The following is a 23,573-nucleotide window of genomic DNA, read 5'->3' on the forward strand; positions in this document are numbered from 1 at the left end:
GAATTTGCACCCATATGCTTAGCAAGGGGCTAGCAGTTCCCCGTAGCATAAGTAAGTGAATCTCTCTGGCTTTTTCTAGAATGCACGTGTTTTTTATACAGAGCAATTCTTCCTTTGTCCCAAGAAAGTCCATCCCCGAATTCTGGTTATGTAATTCCCTATTGGTACAAAAAATATTGTATAACTAACTCCTCCCTTTCATCCACGCCTCTCTCTCACCTCCACAACCCCCCCCCCAGTAAAAGGGGGGCCTTGCAGAAACAGAGAACTGGTGCTGAACTTTCTTCTTTCAGCACGGAGACATGCAGCTGCTAATTAGAGGTGTTACAATTCATTGCATATTCGAGTTGGTGTCCTTGTAAGATGAAAAGTTGGCAACGAGATGGCCTTTCAACAATCCAGCTGTCTGGTTCCCATAGCTTGGTTGGGAGACAGGAAACCCATGGTTTGGTACCAAGTTCTTTCATCTCGTTACACCCACATGAGCAAAGCTCCTTGCTCATTATAAAAGTTTTATGGCTTTGTAGGGTGTCTGGCATATGAAGTCTATGAAGTAATATAGCAGTGATAGCAGTTCAGCATAACCTTGAAGGGATATTCAGCATAACTTTGAAGGGATATTCTCCCAGCAGGGAAACAAGAACATCATTGTTAGCATTACAAACAGTCTGGGCCTGGCTATGGGAAAATATGTCTGTAGTTTCCAGCAGGGTGTCCAGCATACACAAGAGAAAATCTAGGTCTGTAGAGTCCAGTTGAATCATCCATATGTCCAGGATATACATGTCAATCCCCTCTTGGCAGGCTGAAGGACGGTGCGTCGTAAGCCTGCCACGCCACGCAAAAGGTAGCAGAGGAAGAAACAGAGGCGTGGAGGAGGGGCAGCCCTCCCAACTATCTAGCTAAACAGAACAACAGTACATGCCAGAACCAGAGGACGGAGGCACAAAAGGCTAATAGGTGAACCATAAAAACAACAGTGGGCAAAAGCAGGATTCCACAGCAGTTAAGACAGTAGTCATTGCTAAGTAAAGAACAGCATTGAGAGTCATCAAAAATATGAGAACCAGACCATAGGAAGATATGAAAGCAAGAAATACATACAGGACATAGGTGTTTCTGCTCAGGTGGTAGCACAAGAGGCAAGCTAACAAAATATAAATAAAGCATTAAAAGAAACGAATGACATGGCAGTAAAGAATAAAAAAACCAAAAACGGACAAACTTGACAGGTCCATAACCTAGCCTAGGCATCACAGCATAAAAATTATAATGTCACTTAAAAAGAATATACAGAATAAAACAAGCAGTCCTCCACAAAAATAAGTCCTGAGCCAAATCTGAAGAAAAGATAAAGTCCAGCAAACCGGCAAAACGGGCATAAACAAAACATGGGAGAGAAAGTGTCCAAGAAAGTAAAAGGTCAGGATGCAGCGTTCAAGGCACGCAGTCACTTTAAACCGGTACGGTGCATACTCGGAATGAAAGGGGTCTGCACATACACCATCTTGAAAGAAGTCCAGGTATCATCATCCAGCAGCCGAAATCCAGTGAAGAGAGTCAAAGAAAAGAAAGAGAGAGAGAACAGGTTGCCCGTACTGAGGGCATCAACAAGGGACAAAAATAATGCATTTACTGGTCATAAGTACAGTAAGAAAGATACAAGATTCAAGTACACAATATGCATAAGAGGACATGTTACATGGTGTAAACTCAATAGAGTGCACAGAAAAATACCAATAAGTCTACAGAACCGTTCTCTAAATAAGAGAACCCCTAATGGAGCAGCGCTCAGGCCAGGAAAGAGAAATAAAAAATAAAAATGTATTGTAAAAAGGCAATGTAGATAGGAAAAAACAAAAATGCAAAAAGGGAGAGAAAAATCTCCAAAAATGGCCAAAGATATAGTCGGTTTCCCCGGGGTACCCCACAAACCAAACAGATAGACAACACAAAGATTAAGGGCACAAACATAGAAAACACAAAGGTACAGGCGTGGAACTTTTCATCCATCAGGCAAAGATTCAGAGCTGAACTTAGATTTGCAGAGAAATGCACAGTTAGACAAAAACAAACATCCATCATAGCACGAATCATAATTGTGTGCACACAGTGGCAAAGTAAAGGGTGATATAACACATGGCATAATAATCACATAATCAGAAAAGGCATCTAAATAGTTACTGGAACTTCTGAAAGAGAAAACGTAAGAATGTGATCATGCTGACTCGGTGCCCTGCCGATTTCATTCATAATGCAGACAGGGACGCAACTGCTAAGGGGAGCTTCAATCTGGAAAAATAAGCAAAACTTACTAGCTAAAGTAAGATACAGTGTACAATGTTAAATATAGAGGTATTCTGAAGTATGGCAATGTCAATTCAAAGGGGGAAAAAAAAACATGTTAAATGTTAAGTGCAAGGTCATTGCAAGGTTACTGAAAGCATAACAGGGTCCTCCTTCTCTGGGTTAGAAAAAGGCTCATTGTAACAGGTCCAGAACAGCTCTGTATGTATGACTGCGAAGACAAAGACGAGACAATGTAACGTGACACCACCCCTGAGGACACATAGCCATGTTCCCTGCAGGCAGAACCGGAACCCTTGTCTGACACCTGGGTCCCGCTACACGCTGAGGAGAGAGCGATCAGTGATCTCTTCAATTACCTTACCAGTGTCATCAATCTCAAGGCAACAGTTAGAAAGATTAAACTTACCACATACCCCACCCTCCGCAGCAAGGAGGTAATCGAGGGCAAGGGGGTCTGATAGATAGCAGTGCGCATCTTAGTGCTTTGCTGAGCGAGGAGGTTTAAAGCCAAAGAAGTTTCATTGGTTATGATTTCAACAACAGCCTGAAGGCGAATAATTCTGTTAAGCATGTAAATAGGAGTGCGGTAGCCCCATGATCCATCCTCCGCCCAGGTGGCAGGGCCATAATAATGGATTATACGCTCAGGAGGCCATTCAGTATCACTCCAATCACCAATAGGAAGAGAGCGGCGAGCACGGGGAGCAAAAACAGGGACACCCAACTGCTCACCCACAGTAAGGGGAATAAGAAAGAAACTGGGTCGGATGGTACCCAGGCCACAGGCGCCAGTCCAAGAGACAGGGAGGACTTAACGGGCCATATGACCACAAATCCAATACAGACCATCAGGGGCAGGCCAAGGAGAGGACCTAGGAGAGGTAGACAAGGTAGCATATTGGACAGAGGATAAAAGTAGAGAGAACGCCTCCATAAAGGAAGAGGCATTAGAAGGCCAGGGAGTCCAAGAGGACAGGGTGGAGTTCCAAGAGTAGGAAGATTGACACAAAGAAATGCCCATGAAAGGGAAAGAGTCGTTAAGGCGGGGGCGCCAGATACATACATTGAAAACAATACCATTACGCAATACCCAATCTACAGGGGAAGTAGCAGAGAAATTAAAGGTTACTGCAGAAGAAGAGGGAAACAGGGATAATGCCTTAGCTTCCCAAGGCCATTGTTCACCCATATTGGTGCCCCCACACACACAAAGCAATTAGAAACATTAAGAGAGGAGGCAATAGTTTCAGCAAATTGGAGAAACAAGTTACGGGCAACATGGCTGGGTTTAAACTTGTGCTCTAGTTCTTCAAAAACATTATGGAAAACCTTATGGGAGGAGGTACGAGCTCCAGTAGTGGTGACACGTACCTCAATGCGAGCAGCTGGGTCACCGCCAGACCCATCAATGTAAAGGCCATAGCGATAGGGAGTGAGGAACATACAAGGAGTCTGGATAGTGAGAATGACAGGGTTGCAGGTGTCCACCTTACAAGGGGAAGGGACTGGTAACTTGAGAAGGAACATACCAGGAAATCCAGTAAACTTGGCTGGTTTCCAGGAGTCATGAACTACATCAGCCCAGGAAAAGTAGGAAGTCGTAGCAGCACGGGCAGGGCACATATACTTTCCATCAGAGGAATAGGCACGTTGCCAAGACAGGCTACCACAGCCACGTCTGTCATACCGGGCACTTTTAAGTCCAAAATCAGCTCTGGAATAGTCAAGAGCAGCAGTGAGAGAGCAGACATCAAAGACAATAGATGCAGGGTGATCAAGAGAATGAATGGTGATAGACAATTTACGATGTAGCTACTGTAGTCTGCACTGTCCATACAAAATAACTACCAAGTGTATTGTAAAGGAATTTCTGTTTCCAATTGTATGTAGAAGCTGAGTGATAATAGCATGTTATACAAACATGCATGGGAAGAAAGAATTCATAAAGAACACCAGGAGAAAGACTCAAAACGGGAAAGCAAAGGAGACAATAAGCACACAAGAATGAATCACAATCCAAATATTTCAATGGTCAGAAAAATATGGATACCTAACCTCTATCATTGGTAGTCTAGTACTTTAAATCTTCCAACACTGGGATACAAAAGCTGGGATGTGCCCAATACAAACCCTACATGACAGACAAAGGTCGCTGGTTGTTGTTTGTATGTGTTTTTCTTTTTGGGTTTGTTTTATTACCAGCAGACACACTTTTACAACTGCGAGAAACTATCTGGCTCAATTCACTTTAAATGACGCACTGCCTGTAACAAATCCACTGCTCCACTGCACGCAGGATCAAACACTAGTTCCTTCGAGCTTGACAAAATGATATGTCGAAAATCCCAGTCCTTATTCTCGTTCATCAGTGCGAAACTCACATTCTTAATTCTGGCTAGATCTACATGCATTTTACCCTGTTTAGCAACTTACACAATCCTGTCTGCAACTTTTGGCAACAATCATGCTGGCTTGCTTTACCAACCTTTCCCAGGTTTCCAAACTAAATGCTTTTTCCAGCTCCCTGGGTAATTTATTACAAAATTATACAAAAAAACCCTCTACAAACCCAGAATTAAACATATAAGAAACAAGGTAAGAAGAAAAAAACTTCAAGGAGGGAAAGGAAAGAGAACATAGATGGAAGAAAAGCAATAGGGCAAAATGTGTGGGTGTTTGTTTTGGTGCTTTGAATTTGAGCTAAATGGTACTTAAACCATAAGATGAGGAGAGTTAATCCAGTCCCAGCATGACTGTGGAAAAGTCGGAACCAAGTCAGAACTAATGTGCATACCATATGTTATTTATCTTAGGCAAAATACATTGCAAACCCTAAAGCCAAACCTAGTGTTTGTTGTTCAAAGTCATGAGTTCTTGCAGAAGGGGAAGAAGTTGAAGAGGTCGTCCAGCACAATCTCTTTTTCCATTTATGCAGGTTGTCAGAAATGCTGGATAGGGCATAGTGTGAGGATGAGAAAACAGTTAAGGGCTCAGCAGGATGGCTCCTTAGGCATTGAAGTACAGCAGCCAGTTCAGCTGGTCAATGAGATCTGATTGAGCTTTCGTGAGGGTGTTGCGGTCTGAGGACCATGGAGAACCTTTCAAGTATTTACGCAAAGGTTTTGTTCTGAGACTCAAGCAGGGGATATAATCTTTACAGTAATTAAACATTCCCAGCAAGCCGCGGAGTTCTTTGAGAATCTGTGGAAGAGGAATGTTTGTGAGTGAGCTCGTCCAAAACAGTAGCAAAAGGAAATTTTTACTCCGGACCAAACGTGTGTCCGAGGAATGTCACAGTCTGCTGGCAGAATTGAAGTTTGTCTTTGTTTATAGCATATCCTCTGTCAGTGAGCACTTGCAGGAGTCTGCCACTAAAGTGTCTGCAAAGTGTAATGGTAGATGCAGACAGCAGTATGTCATCCACATACACAAAAAGGGAGACTGTGTGTTGCCTGTCAGTTTCTCTCGGAAAGCCTGTAAGTCGTGTGCTAGGACTTGAGTAAACAGAGCTGGACTGTCACTTAATCCCTGAGGGAGGTGGGACCATAGGTAGCAATCCACACCAACAGAGAATGCCATCAAAGGACAGGACTATATGGCTAGAGGAATTGAATAGAATGAATTTTGCAGATCAGTGACAGTGTGACTTTTGCAACCTGAATATACATCAAAGGTTCAGTGTCAGACATTTGCATGGCATGAAGGTATTGAGACCATCATTGGGTATACGCACCCCCATCCTCAGGGCCCTCCCACTGGTGCGGGGCTCCAGCAGGATAAGGGAAATCAGGAGCGTAGTCCCAATCCATTTGTCCTCCGTGATTGTAAGGGTTGCCAGGGGGCCGAGGATTGCCTCTGCCTCCCCTGTACCTGCCTTTCCCTCGCAGGGTTTGGTTTCTATATTCATTTGCATAATGGCTAAATCTATGGCACGTAAAGCATTGTATCTGAGATCTGGGAATTTGAGACGGGGCACCCCACCCCCTACGGCCTCCTCGGAAGGGGGGTTGGGCTGTGTATATTGTATCTTGGATAGCAATGCTATCCTGTTCTGCTTGTTTGCCTGCCTTGGCTGATTCCTCCTTTTCAAGCTATAAAGCAAAAATTTTCATTTGCATCTGTGCTATTTCATTCTCCATTTTGGTCTCCTTCGTTTGATTGTTTCACAAAGTGATTGACAGGAGAAACAATCTCACTTAAATTTTTTCCTTCTATCGCTACAATATTGTCTAACTTGCTCTGTACCTTCTTTGGCAACGTGCTTTTTAAGGTCTGATACTCCAGCCCTCGCATTGCCGCATGACTACAAGGCTCATTCATCTCGTGTTCCCACTGATCATCAAACATCCGGATATGATCATAAATGTCATCTGTCAGAGAGTAGTTTGTAGTGGTTGACATTGAAAAATCTTTAATGTCAGGGTATCTGTCCCGCAGGGCTTTCCAGACCCTCGTGCGGCTGGTATTAAATGGGGCCCCGTCAAAGTATGTGACATCGGGTGTATAATCTGGAATGCCAGCATCTGAAAAGATATCAGTTGCTGTATTGCCTACCAATTGGACTAATAGGTGTCGGACGTCACCAATCCTTAAGGTCCATTGAGCTGTTAGCTTCTCAAATTTTTTAATCCATGGGCCAGCTCCCTGCATCAAAGGCGGGAGCTGCTGTGTAAATTCCATACAATCAGTGAAGCTCCAGGGATTGTAGGAGCGCTGCACTCCTCCTCCTTCTTTTGTACTCATGAGAAGGGGGGCTTGTATAATAGGCATGGGTGTAGCCACGCTTTGTCCTAAAGCAGTCCCTGGAAATTGAACTGCTTCTCCCTTGTACATGTGCTCATATTTTTCCCACACCTTTAAGCCTTTTTTCATGTATTTGAGATCCCAGCCGGGGTCTCCTGTGCCTTGCTTGATGCACAGTCGGGCAATATTCATATGGACAGTTTCAAAGGACCCCTGTCGGGGGTAGGGAATCATTTGCGGGGCCTGTCCTTCTGTCCAACCTGCCAAATTAGATACCTAAACATATACATACTTGGGAAATCTCTCATTCTGGAGCACTATCTCCATAGGAGATAGTGCTGACTGGAACATGGTTCGGACAGGGTCTGCGTAAATAGGACTCGGATAAGCATTTATAGGTTGTGCAAAGGTGGGTTGTGGTGGATGTACTGGATTTGGTGTTGTGCCAAATGATCCCTAAGAGCACCGACCATAGGGTGATAAGGGGTTAAGAGTGGAGGCAAGGAGGTGAGCTGTGGACTCATCCGGGTTACTGCCAGCTCTTCTGGTCGTAAGGGGATGTCCATCCTTTGGAAAGGAGTCTGTGCATACACATGTGTTTGTGCTGCATGTTCGTCAGATGCTGAATCAGAAAACTCAGAGTCTGATCCAGAGTCTGGAGCTATCGGATGACGGCCAGGCACAAAACCTCCATCTTGAGGGGGTCAGAGTCACATTTCCCTCAATTCTAAAAGGGTTGGCTGATCCAAACCTGGCGGGAGAACCTACTGTGGGTATTACATGACCTGGCACATTTTTGACCAGGGAAGGGTCAAACTCCCGTCACCAAGTCCACATTTCTAAATGCTCACTTTGAGATAAACTGCTCAAGTCCCTATTATATATAAAATATACAATCTCTTGAAAACAAAAAAACACGCGCCTCCCTACACTATTCTATCTTTCCCTATTTATAAAACTGACGTCAAATATATATACAAATAAAATTAAAAAGTTGTACTTACAATTTGTACAGTATTAATTCCGTACGGTCTCTGTGTGACTAGAAATATATTTTGTGGAGTTCTGGAGTCCAATTACGGCACAAAAAGTGGACCACGATGTGGCCCCCAGTCCCTGCCACAACTGGCCCCCCCAAAACCCCCCTCACACAGGAGCACCATCCGCCCAGCACCAAGGCAAAATACTTACGCCCCCTGAACGTGTTTCTCTTTGGAGTTCACCAGAACACCTTAAAAAAATAAAATCTGTTAATCACGCAAGCGCGTGAAACCCAAGCATGATCACATCAGGCAGTCACCACTGAGATAAAAGGCTGCTTTGTTTACCTCATTGGAATAACTACAAGAAGGCATTGTATCTTCCAAAACAGACAATATTTGTTTATTGTTAGTATAAAAAACTATAAGTATTACAGCAGCAAAGATATATCTAAAAAATGTATTGTCAGTTCAGAATATGCAATGGAGAGAAGAATTTGCACCCATATGCTTAGCAGGGGGCTAGCAGTTCCCCGTAGCATAAGTAAGTGAATCTCTCTGGCTTTTTCTAGAATGCACGTGTTTTTTATACAGAGCAATTCTTCCTTTGTCCCAAGAAAGTCCATCCCCGAATTCTGGTTATGTAATTCCCTATTGGTACAAAAAATATTGTATAACTAACTCCTCCCTTTTGTCCACGCCTCTCTCTCATCTCCACAACCCCCCCCCCCCAGTAAAGGGGGGCCTTGCAGAAACAGAGAACTGGTGCTGAACTTTCTTCTTTCAGCACGGAGACATGCAGCTGCTAATTAGAGGTGTTACAATTCATTGCATATTCGAGTTGGTGTCCTTGTAAGATGAAAAGTTGGCAACGAGATGGCCTTTCAACAATCCAGCTGTCTGGTTCCCATAGCTTGGTTGGGAGACAGGAAACCCATGGTTTGGTACCAAGTTCTTTCATCTCGTTACACCCACATGAGCAAAGCTCCTTGCTCATTATAAAAGTTTTATGGCTTTGTAGGGTGTCTGGCATATGAAGTCTATGAAGTCATATAGCAGTGATAACAGTTCAGCATAACCTTGAAGGGATATTCAGCATAACCTTGAAGGGATATTCTCCCAGCAGGGAAACAAGAACATCATTGTTAGCATTGCAAACAGTCTGGGCCTGGCTATGGGAAAATATGTCTGTAGTTTCCAGCAGGGTGTCCAGCATACACAAGAGAAAATCTAGATCTGTAGAGTCCAGTTGAATCATCCATATGTCCAGGATATACATGTCAGGAGTTACTAAGAGAAATTTTGTTTTTTCTGGGTTTAATTTCAATTTAAAGGCAGCCATCCATAGTTCGATCTGCTTTAAGATTGTTGATAGCAAGTTTGTGAACTCTGATGACAAACAAGATAGCGGGATGGCAATGGTAATGTCATCTGCGTAAATATAGAATTTGAGTTTTAAGCTCTGTAATAGGTTTCCCAGGGAAATGAGGTAGACGTTAAATAAGGTGAGAGACAAAGGGGAACCCTGAGGGACACAACAGGAGTTGTCCCAGCAATAGGACAGAATATCATCCTTGAATACTTGATAGGATCTTTTCCCTAGGAACCCACGGAACCAGTTCAGGACATTGCCCGAGATCCCAATGGATTCCAGACAATCCAGCCTAATGGTGTGGTCCACCAGATCAAAGGCACTACTCAAGTCAAGTTGCAAGATCATAGCGCTTGTGCCTTGACTGAATAGTGAGTGCAAGTAATCAACTAAGGAGGCCATAACTGTTTCAGTAATGTATCCTGACTGGAAACCTGATTGATTATTGTGTTAAATATTGTGCTACTCTAAATATATAGTTAGTTCAGTGTTAACTACCCCCTCCAGTAATTTAGTGGTCAAGGGGATGCTAGCAATAGGTCTAAAGTTAGAAGCAATATTAGATGGTTCTTTAATATTTTTCTAATTGGAGTGATTACAATTTGCCCGTGTTCCTCTGGGAATTTTCCTAAGCGAATTGATCAAAATTAGTAGTTTAGCTTTAAAATTGACCGGGGCAATTTTCATGACATAGGGTGGGCAGTGGTCTAGTCTACAGTAAGATTTAGCATACTTGTTGTATAGTTTGTTAAAAGCTTGCCAATCAATAGTTGTAAATTTATTCCAGCTCAAGTCTGTTATGATAGCATCTGGTTCCTGTAAAATGGGAAAGCACCAGTGGGAATCGGTAGAGTTAGCTACTTTGGATCTTAATTTTTGCATTTTGGTGTTAAAAAAATCGGCCAAGCTGTTAGCAGATAAGGTGGATTCTCCTGTAGTATTCTCTATGTCACAGTTCTTCAACTGCCGGTCCGCAAAAAAATGTTGCCGGTCCGCGAAGGATTCGGGTCCTCAGCCACAGCAAAAAGTGCCGGCGTCAGCTGACGTGCAACTTCCTGTTGTCGTTGCTATGCCGACACTCCTGCCTTCCACCTCCTACTCCTGCCGCGTATGTCTCCGCACCCCCAGACAAGCAGGGGCAGCTTTGTGTGCTTTTAACTTCGGCACACAGTTGCCCCTAAGCAGTATTTTAGCCGCGGTTTCATGAGGCAGCCTCGGGGCCTTTGATAGGCTGGCCCACATCGCATCATCAAAGCGGGCCGGCCTACCAAAGGCCCCGAGGCTGCCTCATGAAACCGCAGCTAAAATACTGCTTAGGGGCAGCTTTGTGCCGAAGTTAAAAGCACACAGAGCTGCCGCTAGCCTACATCGAGGAAACATTTGCTGGAGAGGGAAGGAGGTAAGAGGTAGAGGTGGAAGGAGGGAAGGAGGTAGAGGTGCTCCTAGACAAGGGAGGGGAAGGGGCTACTGCTGGCAGGGGAGAAGGGAAAGGGAAGGGATGAGAATTACTGTTGGATAAGGGGAGGAGGAAAGGGAGAAGGGGTACTCCTGGACAAGGAAGGGGAAGGGGCTACTGCTGACAGGGGAGAAGGGGAAGGGATGAGAATTACTGTTGGATAAGGGGAGGAAGAAAGGGAGAAGGTACTGCTGGACAGGGGAGGAGGAACATTGGAAGGAAACAGCTGGCAGGGAGATTAGAGGAGGGGAAGGAGTCAGGATGGAATGGAGAGATCAAATGAGGGAAGGGGAAGGGACAGAGGAATGACAAAGTAGAAAGAGATTGATGCTGGGAAGGGGGATCAGATGAAAAATAAGGAAAGAGGGACAAAGATGCTAGATCTGGTGTAGGAGAGAGGGGCATAGAAAGAACGCAGATACCATATGGAAGGGGGAGGGGTAGAGGGCAGACAGTGGATGGAAGAGGCAGATGCTGGATTGAAGAGACAGAGGGCAGACGCTGGATGGAAGAGAGTGAAAAGAAGATGAAAGCAGAAACCAGAGACGACAAAAGGTAGAAAAAAATGATTTTATTTCTATCTTGTGATTAGAATATATCAGATTTAAAATATGTATCCTACTAGAGCTGATGTTAGACATAACTGGGGAGTGCAAAGCCAGGCAGTGCGTCTTTAGCTTTCAGCTGGCTTAGGGCTCTCTCTGACCAGGAGGCAGTTGCTCTAGTTCCACTCCCCTAACACCATTCCTGCCATGTGTGACTGTGGTATTTTGTTAGCATGATATTTGTGTAATATTTGGCTTATTCAGTTTTCTTGATAGTAGAGGGGATATATGTGAAGGGGAGGGGAGATGGGGGTTTTGTTGATCTTTGCCCTGTATTATTTATATTTATAAAATGACAATTGTACAGAATATTGTTTCTTTTTATACTTTAATAAAATATGTTCAATATAAAATCATAACTATTTCATCCAAGATGGCGACACGTACCGGTGTCTGGTGAGACGCTGAGGGAATTTCCGCTTCTCACTTCTACAGCGATTAGATTTTTCGTTGGTCGCGATGCCGAAGAGACGGGGTAAGAGCGCCGCTGCAGCCTCGCGGCGTCTTGAACACCCCCCTCTCGCTTCGATTGAACATTTTCTCCAGCGTCTTCAGAGGGAGTCAGTGGCGTCGGGGAGTCGCCCGTTGGACTCAGCGACGTGGAGTGACGCCGGACCGGAAGTCCTGGGGCTGGATACCACGCTGAGCCCCGACCAGAGGAATCCACCTCCCCCACCGCTGAGTGCAAGTTCCCCACGAGAAAGGAGTGGGCCAGAAGCTGCAGCACTCTCTGATCGTGAGGCTGTAACACCGGGGAGCCAGCAAGGGGAAGTCTCTATGGCTTTGCTAAGCCCAGAGATAGTTCCAGCGGATAGAGCAGAAGGAGGAGAAAATCCAGACCAACAGACAGAAGGCAGTCAAGGTGAGCCATTTTCAACTTTACATGAGACTTTCTTTAAGCATGAAAAACCAGCTGAAGTGACTCTTGACTCAATTTGGGACTTAGTTTCCAAACTGGGAGACTCACTAACTAAATAAATTAAAGAAGGCGAAAAGAATATAAAAATTCAAAAACAGACAATAGAGGAAAATAAACAGGAAATTTCAAATATTAAAGAAAAAGTGGGAGAAATTGAAAATGAAGTGAAAATGATTAAACAAGTTCAATCTACAATAATAAAAGATAATCAAATTATTAGAAGAAAATTGGAGACTATGGAAAATAACTATCGGACTAATAACCTATGATTGCTGAATTTTCCTAAAATTCTATCTATAAACCCGAGAGAGATGATAAAAAGGTATTTTATGGAGATACTTAATATTCCTGAGGAATCATTGCCTCCTCTCACTCGAGTATACTATTTGCCTATTAAAGTAAGGGATCAACAATCGGAGGATAAGAAACAGGAAATACAAGACCTTCAACAAGATTTGACAGCAATCCTGGAAACATCAGATAAAGATTTGGCTAAACCAGCAACTCTTTTGCTATCTGTGGCGTTGTTGCCGGACAAGGATTGGATACTAAAGATGTTTTTTAGGAACAAGAATAAAGAGTTTTTGGGTTTGAAAATTCAAATGTTTCCAGACGTTAGTAGAGAAACTCAGAACCGCAGGCGTCAGTTTCTTATGATGAAAGCAGGAGTTACACAGCTGGGTGGTATTTTCTTTTTATGTTTTCCATGTAAATGCATAATAAGGTATCGAGATAATAAATATGTGTTTTTTGAACCATCTCAACTTACAGCTTTCCTGACACTGAAACGTCTGGAAAAAGAAGGAACAACAGCAACTACAATAACAACAATGCAATAGTAACAACAAATTGGATTTGATAATAGAATAATTCCTCAAGCCAGGCACACGATACTGTTTCTTTTGTATAGAATTAATAAATTGATTTCCTTAAGTTCACTCATATAAATCTTGGATCACATTATAGAGGACTTGAGATTGTTCGATTAGAATTTTTCAATACTACGTAAACGATTTCTTATTATTTTATGTTTGATCTGACAATTTTTCTGTACAAAATGTTTTGATTTTGTTAAATATCTTAAAATGATAAATAAAGAATTAAAAAAAAAAAAATCATAACTATTTGAGGCTTGTGCGGATGGGATCAGATTGTTAATGGGACCGAGCTCGCGTGGATGGGGCGGCAATGGGGTTTTTAAAAATTTCAGTCTTATTAGTTTGCCGGTCCATGAAATAATTATTTTATTTCCGCCGGTCCATAGGTGTAAAAAGGTTGAAGAACACTGCTCTACGTCATATAAGTCATTAACTAATTTGAATAAATTGCTAATGTTGATTATCACATTGCCAATTTTTTGGGCATAAAATTTTTTGCGTTTTATCTTTGTCAGATTTTTGTAGATTTTCAGTTTATGTCTCCAGGCATCTCTATGTTTTTGGGTTCCTGACTTTAACCATTGTTTTTCCAGTTTTCTTAAGTCCCTCTTTACCGTTAATAACTCCGAATCAAACCATCCATCTAGGTTTCTGAATCTTTTCCTGCAAATTTTAATAGGTGCCATCTCATTTAGAATGTGGAAGCTATCGTTTTTGAGACATCCGGAACAAATAAAATCCGTTTGCCGTCAACTGTAAGATCAGGAGCAGATTTAGCTGATTGCATGATTTGGATGGCTTGTGGATAGCGCAGAAGCTTCATAACTATGGGCCTTGGAGGTTTGGAGGGTGCAGGAGGGCCCGAGGGGACTCTGTGCGCCCTCTCAATTTCCAGGGGAGGCGAAAATTGAAGATTTAATTTCTTGGGAATAAAAGCATGTAAAAATGCCATTATGTCTGTCCCCTCCGCTAACTCGGGTAGGCCAATAAGACGGACATTGCTCCGTCGCATCCTATTGGAAATATCCTCCAGGTCATGTTGTAAGATGGAAATCTTGTGCAGATCGCGTTGGACTGAGAGGAATTGGGAATCATGTGCTGAGAGTCTTTCTTCAGCCAAATCGATGCGGGCGTTGTGCTGCTTTAACTGCAGCATAATGTTGCACATCTCTGTTTTAATATCAGCGGTCGCTGCAAGATTTTCTTGCATAAGTTCCCGGAGTACTTGGAGATCGCGTGAGATCGACGCGTCGCTTTCGGAAGCGTGGGAGGCTGCGGCCTTGGCGGGAGATGGCGGCTCTTGTTTGGAGCGCTTAGGCGCTGGATGCGGCGCGGCAGAGCTCGCGTTGGAGGCAGGGTCCGTCTTACATTGTTTAGAGGACATTCCGGCGGCTGCAAGAGGTATGTGGAAGCTGAGCATGATTGCGAAAGGGCAGCAAAAGATCTTTTATCGGCAGGGCTGTAGCGGAGGAAAAACACTAAGCAGCCATCTTGTAGTCAGACACGTGACATTTTATTTGTTCCGGATGTCTCAAAAACGACTGCACAGAAGAGGAAGGCTTTTCTTTCTATGCGCCCTCAACTCAAAAACATTTGAGCACAGTATGGTTTATTTTATCCAGCCCGAATGCGGGTGACGTATCATAATGTGACTAAAAACTTTGATAACCCTTCTGATTTACAACGCTATCTAGATGACTCGGTGGGCGCTATGACCTGAGCTGCTGATTCAACATTCTTTTTTCTTCTCCACTTGGATGGGCTGCACCCATTTCTTCTTGCTAACATCACAATGGCAGGCTGTGGAGTCTTCTGCTGAGCTCCTCTTGTCAACATGAGACCCCATTTATGGAGCTTTGTTTGTTACGTTTTCTCAGCTTTTTCTGGGCATGAATCACCTGATTTTCTCCTTCCCTTCCTTTTTATTTTGTTTCTGAGGAGCAACTATTCAGATTCTACATCATTCTTGATCCGTCCAGCTGTCGGCAACCCCATTTGGACTTTAGCATTCAAGTCTCTTCTACATGGTTAAAATTCATCTAGTTTCCCTCAATATTAAGGGCATAAACAACCCCTTAAAAAGGAAAAAGATCTTACACTACTTCAAACATCTAGATGCTGATATTTGCCTGCTTCAGGAAACCCACCTTTCTACAGAAGAAGCCCAGAAACTAACCGGTGGTTGGGTCCAACATTCCTTTGCTGCACCAGCTCAAGGCAAGAAAAATGGAGTCATCACCTTAATGAAGAGGTCACTTAACTTCCAGCTCTCTTCACACCAATTTGATCCCAATGGAAGATGGTCCCATATTGAGGGCACCATTGCAGGTCGACAATTAAATCTCTTCAACATCTACGCCCCCAACTCGGATGATCCCGCCTTCTTCCAGTCGTTCCAAACTGTCTCCACCTCGTCCTTGACATCCCACACCATATTCGCAGGGGACTTTAATTTCCCCATTGACCCCTTCATAGACAGATCTTCCACTTGCCGACCGGCCAAGCTTGGGGCCCGTTCTGCAGTTCGTCAACTTATGAATACCTACGGGTGGTCCGACATCTGGAGAATTTTTCATCCTACCACCAAAGACTACACTTTCTACTCATCTCCGCATCATACCTTCTCCAGAATTGACTATATTTTAGGTTCAAAGGACATTGTGAACACTGTTTCCTCCTCATGTATACATGACATTACGATATCAGATCACGCTGCTGTTTCTTGCTCTCTCGACTGGTCTTCGTCCCCCTCCTCTAGGCAATGGCGAATGAACAACTTTCTGCTTCACGATGAAGATTTTCTTTCACACATCACAACGGAATCACAAGCCTTTTTTTCCAACAACCTAGAAATGCCTCTGCTGGGTCAGACCCGAGGTCCATCGTGCCCAGCAGTCCGCTCACGCGGCGGCCCAACAGGTCCAGGACCTGTGCAGTAATCTTCTATCTATACCCCTCTATCCCCATTTCCAGTAGGAATTTGTCCAATCCTTTCTTGAACCCCAGTACCGTACTCTGCCTTATAACGTCCTCTGGAAGCGCATTCCAGGTGTCCACCACACGTTGGGTAAAGAAGAACTTCCTAGCATTTGTTTTGAATCTGTCCCCTTTCAACTTTTCCGAATGCCCTCTTGTTCTCTTATTTTTCGAAAGTTCGAAGAATCTGTCCCTCTCTACTCTCTCTATGCCCTTCATGATCTTGTAAGTCTCTATCATATCCCCTCTAAGTCTCCTCTTCTCCAGGGAAAAGAGACCCAGCTTCTCCAATCTCTCAGAATATGACAGGTTTTCCATACCTATTATCAGACGTGTTGCTCTCCTTTGAACCCTCTCGACTAATGCCATATCCTTCTTAAGATACGGCGACCAATATTGGACGCAGTACTCCAAATGCGGGCGCACCATCGCCCGATACAACGGCAGGATCGCCCGATACAACGGCCCGATAAACTCAGTCTCTGAGTTTACTACTATTTGGGAGTCTTATAAAGCTTGGCTCCGGGGTGAGATTATCAGCTACTCTGCCTTCTAGCGTAAAAAGCGCAAATCTTCACTCCACCAGTTGGAAACAGACATTCACACCTACGAGACTCAACTGTACCTCCGTCATGATCCTTCACTCTATAAACAGTTGCAACTCCTCAAATTTCAATATAACGAAATATTTAGCTCGCTTGCTTCTGCATCCATCTTTCGTCGTTCAGCGACCTACTATGCTTCTCATAACAAAGCAGGACACCTGCTTGCCACCTATCTTAAAGGTAGAAGATCTAAACAAAGGATCACACATCTGAAATCGCCCAATAACCAACTTCACACTACTACTAAAGATATCCTAGAAGACTTCCGCATCTTCTACAAGGACCTATATTCCTCTGAATCCTCATCGGAAACCAACTCCATCTCTGACTTCCTTGATTCTTTATGCCTACCATCTCTTTCTGAATCTCAACAAAGTTCATTGCAAAAACCAATATCATCTGAAGAAATCTGTCATGCTATCTCTTCATTGCCTCCGGCCAAAGCACCGGGTCCCGATGGTTTAACTTCAGAATTCTTCAAATCATTTTCCTCACTCTTACAACCCCATCTGCTCTCCTACTTCCAGAGTCTCCAGTCATCCCCGAAAGGCATCCGTCGTTTCCTCGAAGCAAACATTATTGTTTTACCAAAACCAAACAGAGATCCCCAGCTCGTGAAGAACTACCGTCCTATATCACTATTGAATCTGGACTATAAAATTTTTACCAAAATACTGGTCTTCCGACTAGAGAAGGTTATGCCCTGTCTGATCCATAGGGATCAGGTGGGATTTATGAAAGGACGTTATGGTGCTGATAATACCAGACTTTTGTGTCATATACTCCACTCCACCTCTTCGTCCGCTAGTCCTGCTGTTCTTGTTTCTCTAGATGCTGAAAAAGCGTTCGATAGAGTGGAGTGGAAATATTTGTTTGCTGTTTTAGCTAAATTTGGTTTACCCCCTGAATTTATTCATATGATTTCACTACTCTATAATAATCCTACGGCCAGTTTGATTGTCAATGATGAAGCCTCCTCTCCATTCGTACTACATAGAGGCACTCGTCAAGGTTGCCCCATGTCCCCACTCCTATTCAACTTGGCTCTGGAACCTCTCTTAGTAGCTATTAGACAATCACCTGACATCAAAGGAGTATCCATAGCCAATATTGAATTTAAAATTTCCGCTTATGCAGACGATGTTTTACTATATCTCTCTGACCCGGAAGCCTCTCTGACCTCCCTCATACAATTGATATCCTCTTTCTCAATATTCTCTGGTTATAAGATCAACTGGGATAAAACGGAACTTATGCCTCTCAATGATTCATGTCTTCCATTTACTATTGCTTCTCAACCTTTTACCTGGGTATCCACAGGGCTCAAATATCTGGGACTCTCATTCGACAGGGACCTTCGTTCATCTGCGCATTTGATTTCCATAGATCTTCTTAATCATATTTCAGCTTCCCTTTCAAAGTGGTCGCCCCTTCATCTTAATTGGTGGGGCCGCCTAGACACTCTTAAAATGATGGTGGTTCCAAAGCTTACCTATCTATTTAACATGTTTCCTCTCCTGTTCCCTCCTGCTTTCTATAAACAAATGGAATCAAAACTATTACGCTTCTTATGGAACAACAAACCCCATCGGATCTCCCTACGCAAACTGAAATCTCCTACCCATCAGGGCGGTGTCAACTTTCCTGACCTCTACTGCTACCACAAGGCCTTCATTCTAAGACAAGGGGCGGAATGGTTTTCTTCTTCCTCCCCTTCTGATATGCCTAACTGGGTAAGACTAGAGACTTCTCTTTTGAACCCTTTTCCCCTTCTTAGACTGATGGGCACTAAAAATTTTCCAAACCTCTCTAAAAAACCCTTAATATCAACCACTCACAAGGTACTTTCTGATCTTGATGCACGTCTTGATATTCCCTGGAATAAGTCTGCCTTTTGCCCTATATGGTTCAACAAATTCCTTTTAATTGATAAAAAAACCTATATCATGGCCCTCTTGGTATAGTTGTCACATATGGGATATAGGCTCCTTATGTCACTCGAATGGGTCCTTTCTCACCTTCAATGAGCTAATGACTACTTTCTCCCTAAATCCTTCTCACTTCTACAGATGGCTCCAACTAAGATCCTTGCTCAATAAGTCGGGCCTGTATCCACTTCCTTTCCATTCGGCTCCCTCCCTCTATTCGCTTTCCCGTCAATTTTTGTCTACAGGACATACCGCCTCACATTTCTATAAATTACTTAAATCGCTACTCCCCGATTCCTTGACCCCTTTAAAATCTTCTTGGGAACATTGATTCCTGAAGAGGCTTGGACTCATATCTTCCATTCCACTTTTCATACATCCCGCTCAGCATCGAATCTCCAACATATGGTTTTTTTCCTTCATAGAGCGCATTGGACCCCTATCAAATCACACAGAATCAATCCTTCCTACTCTAACCTGTGTTGGTCCTGTCAAGCTGAAATAGGCACCTTGAAACATCTGCTCTTTAATTGTTCCACAATCACCTCCTTTTGGGCCTCCACTTGGGACACAATTTGTTCCATCTTCCACATTAACATTCCTTTAACTTACCAAATGCTGTTATTAAAATCTTTCGCTCTCTCTACCACAATTGCTGACTCAGACCATTTTCTGTTTGATATTTTGCTTTCCTTGGCTTTAAAGGTTCTGCTTACCTGCTGGAAAGACTTATCCAAGGCTTCTCATTCGCAATGGTGGAACCTTGTATGTCTCACATATAGAACTGAGGCTTACTTGGCTAAGTCTTCCAACAGATTTACACAATTTCAACTGAAATGGGATTTATTGAAATCTTTCCTCCATTCCAATACCTCTTGAATGCTCCGCTCCTCTCTCCTCTCCTTTTCTCTCTCCCCCCTCTCTTCTTATTTTTATTTGCATTCTCTCTCTTTGATTCATGCTTAAATATATAGAATGGTCTTTTATTTTATTTTATTATGAAGTTCAAATATGCTTCAGGCACTATCATAGACTCACGTTTGTACACCAGTTATTTACAATTACGATTTTTATGTCTATTTGTCTTCCATGGAGCATATCGTTGTTATAACTTGTTGCATAAGACTGTTCTTAACCATGTCTTGTAAAAATTTAAAAACTTAATAAATAAACCTTGACTAAAAAAAAGAATGTGGAAGCTAGTATTATTCCAAAAGTCCATAAATTGGTCTGTCTCTTCAGAAGGGGAAAACATGCAGGCCTTCAGCGAATCGGGCAGCGCTGGCGTTGTACCTCATAGAGAAGTCAGCTGGCAGGCTCTTCCTCCTCAGTGTGCTGCGGCACACTTGGAATCTCTGGAGGCACACTAGTGTGCCTCGGCACACAGTTTGAGGTACACTGATCTAAGGTAAGAACCTAATCTTTCATTCTGTCAAGGATATCCTATGGTGTTTAATCAAATTCCACTGTATTGATGGGAAGATTATCAGGGCAACTATGGAGCATAACATTGGACATTTTTTATTGAACATCATAATGGTTGCAGGTTTGAATATGGATATCAGTTTAACTGATCAATTTTTTTTTGTATGTGCTTCTATTAGCTTCTTATTCCTTTGAATTTTTTTTATTTCATGCACACCATTTTAAATTGCAGAATTGAAATATATGGACAAAATGCTTTGAGATCCCTGCCACAAGAAGCAAAACATGTTATTACATGTCAATGACAACTGGGATGACATTCATGGAAGATATGTGAGTTTTTTCAAATTTGATTTATAATAACCACATTTTTATAATCATCACATATTTTTATATGAACTTAGATTATTTATTTTGTTGAATTGTTTTCTACAGTATGTAGTTGGAAATGTTTTGGCATAAATTTAGGTCTAGAAAATGAAACACAGAGAAATCCAAGTCTGCAGTAGAAGTCAAACAGCAAAAACAAAAGAAGGACTGCAGAGATGATGTACAAGGTTCAGGAGCTTTATTGTAGACAATAATATGTTGTTTTCCAAAGAATGGTTCGCATTGGTTAGAAACCAGGACCCGACATGGTCCGTGTTTCGAAAAACACTTCTTACTCAGAGGTCCAAGATGTTCATAATCCAGTGTACCAAGAATCATATGGAGAATAACAGTTGCACATAAAATTAGTGGAAAGGAGGCGGCAAAAGGTTCCTATAGTGAAACGTACCTCAGTTAGGAACTGTCGGCAGAAGTTCCATATGGTTCTTGGTACACCAGATTATGAACATCTTAGACCCCTGAGGATGAAGTGTTTTTTGAAACACGGACCTGAATCAAGCACCTGCCCCCTCTTCCTGCTGCCCAACCCCAACAACCAAACATCTGCCTGCCCGGAAGAGATGCCCACTCCCTCCCACCGCTGCCGCACCCCCCTGACAATCAAGCTCCTGCCCCCCTTGCAGCATTAGGGATACCCACTTCCTCCCTGCTGCCGTCGCCCAAACCCCCACCAGCCCCCCCATAGCTTTGGCATGAAGGCCGGCCAGCAGGATGCCTACTCCCTCCGGCTCAGTCAAATAGAAAAATGTAGGGGAACACAAGTTCAAGGCTTGTGAGTGATTAAAGACACTATGGCAAATCCAATACAAAATCACTCCTATATATTCAATAATTTCTCTGAAAACTTATTTCTCTGAGCACTGGTTTCAGTATAAGTTGATATAAGTTTTCAGAGAAATTATTGAATATATAGGAGTGATTTTGTATTGGATTTACTCCCTCCAGCTGGCAGGCCCGCCTCTTCTAAATAGCAGGCTTTCCCCTTCTTGGTGCATCCTGGGATGTGCCGGAGCAGGACCTGATTCTGTGATTGGCCAAGGAGCCTTAAGTGCTTGAGCCAATCACAGACTTAGGCCCCCTCCCTGGCACTGACACCTGATATTCACTTTTCACATTGCCAGCACTACCAGCAAGCCTGGAGTACTCATTTAAATACTGATGAGCCCATTTGCATGGCATAATCGGAGAGTGCTAGGAAGCTCGGAAAAGACCATGGTAAGCTGTTTTGATAATCCACTGCTAAAATACATGCACACTAAACCTGCTGGACCGGTTCAGCGACCACGTTAAAGGCAAGTTAGGTTTTGAGAATCTGGGCCTCAGATTTTAGATGCTAATACCTCCACAGGAGTGAAATAAGGACATAATAGGGAAATGTAAGGAAGTTTTTTCTAAATACCAATAGAATTATATAAAAGATGTTTGTTGGTATATTGCTCTAAATAAAGATATTTTTATATATAAATATAGATCAAGACAATCTACTTTTTACTACGTTTGGCCTTGTGAAAACTGTGGTTTCAGAAAAAGTTTAGAAGCTTCAGCATGCAGGAAATGTAGTAAAATAATGCAGAAATTGGGGCACACCATATATGTGGAAGGTGAGTATAACGTTTAATGAACCACCAGTTAAAGATATTGTTTTCCAGTGCAATAGTTATCCCAGGACAAGCAGGCAGCATATATATTTTTTTTTAATTCAATTTTCTATACCGTTCTCCCAGGAGAGCTCAGAATGGTTTACATGAATTTATTCAGGTACTCAAGCAATATTCTCACATGTGGGTGACGTCATCCATGGAGCCCCAGTATGGACACTTTAAAAGTGCATCGCCATTTAAAGAAATTTAGAAAGTTCGCAATAGCCTACACTGCGCATGCGCGAGTGCCTTCCCGCCCGACGTAGGCACATGGCTCCTCAATTCTTAGTTTTCCACGGAGCTAAGAAGTCGCATTTTTCAACGTTTGTTGAAATTTTTTCCTTGCCTTCACGCTCTCGTATTCATTTCTTTCTTTTCTTCGTTGATTTTGTTTATCAGGAACCGTCCAGCACTGAAGAATACATTTCCTGGCCAGTAAACCCATCTTCCTACACAGAGCCCGATGCCCCCTAGGAAAATGGCCAAAAGCCTCTGACAAATCCAAGACAAAGTGGGCCGGGGTACTGCGCAAAGCTCTCCCAAATTAACCCTGACATGTAAGAGATTATACGCCTCCAGAAGCGCTGGACCAGAAGGCAGGACCAAAAGGCATGTCCCAATGTGTGTCCCCCATCCCACATTTATGACACAGTGGTGTAGGGAGACCCCCACTGTAATACAACTGTGTACGAGTGTAATAGGCGCGTAAGGTCACCTATAATATGTTTCTCTCAACTAAGCACAAAGGGTCACCCCAGGCGTCGCCCTCAAGGTACAGGCTACATCCCAATGTCCCAAATTAATTTGCAAGTCCCCCTCCCATTTACCCCGGATGCCCAGGTAGTCCTTGGCTGGTTGTAACTCTTGCAAACTAGCATGAATTCTATACACCGAGGGGATACCCCCTCCTCCCGAGCAAACAACTCCCGCAGCCTGGCACCCAAATGCAAGCGCAATTGTGCTCTGTCGAGGGATCCCACATAGTGCTCCACTTGATGACATGCAAACTGCGCTCCCCAGGTCTCCCCCACCTTAGCTAGCAATACTGCATGGGTCAACATCTCCCCATCTGCCCCCAAAATATGTTCCAGACTTGAGACTCCTCTCGCTTCCCAGGACAGGTACTCTCTGGATTCCCTACATGGAGGAAAGGCCAGATTACCCCGCAATGGCAAGAGATCAGGAACCATCGGATCCCCTCCCAGGGCGCGCACAAGCCAACGCCAGGCCGCTTGTAATGTGCTAAATAATACACTAGATTGGATAAAAGGGGGCAGTGCCCTCCGAGGACTATGTAGTAACGCAAACATATCACAAGGAGCAAAAAACTCACGTTCCATCGGAAG

Source organism: Geotrypetes seraphini, chromosome 5 (assembly GCF_902459505.1).
Source record: "Geotrypetes seraphini chromosome 5, aGeoSer1.1, whole genome shotgun sequence".
Lineage (NCBI taxonomy): Eukaryota > Metazoa > Chordata > Amphibia > Gymnophiona > Dermophiidae > Geotrypetes > Geotrypetes seraphini.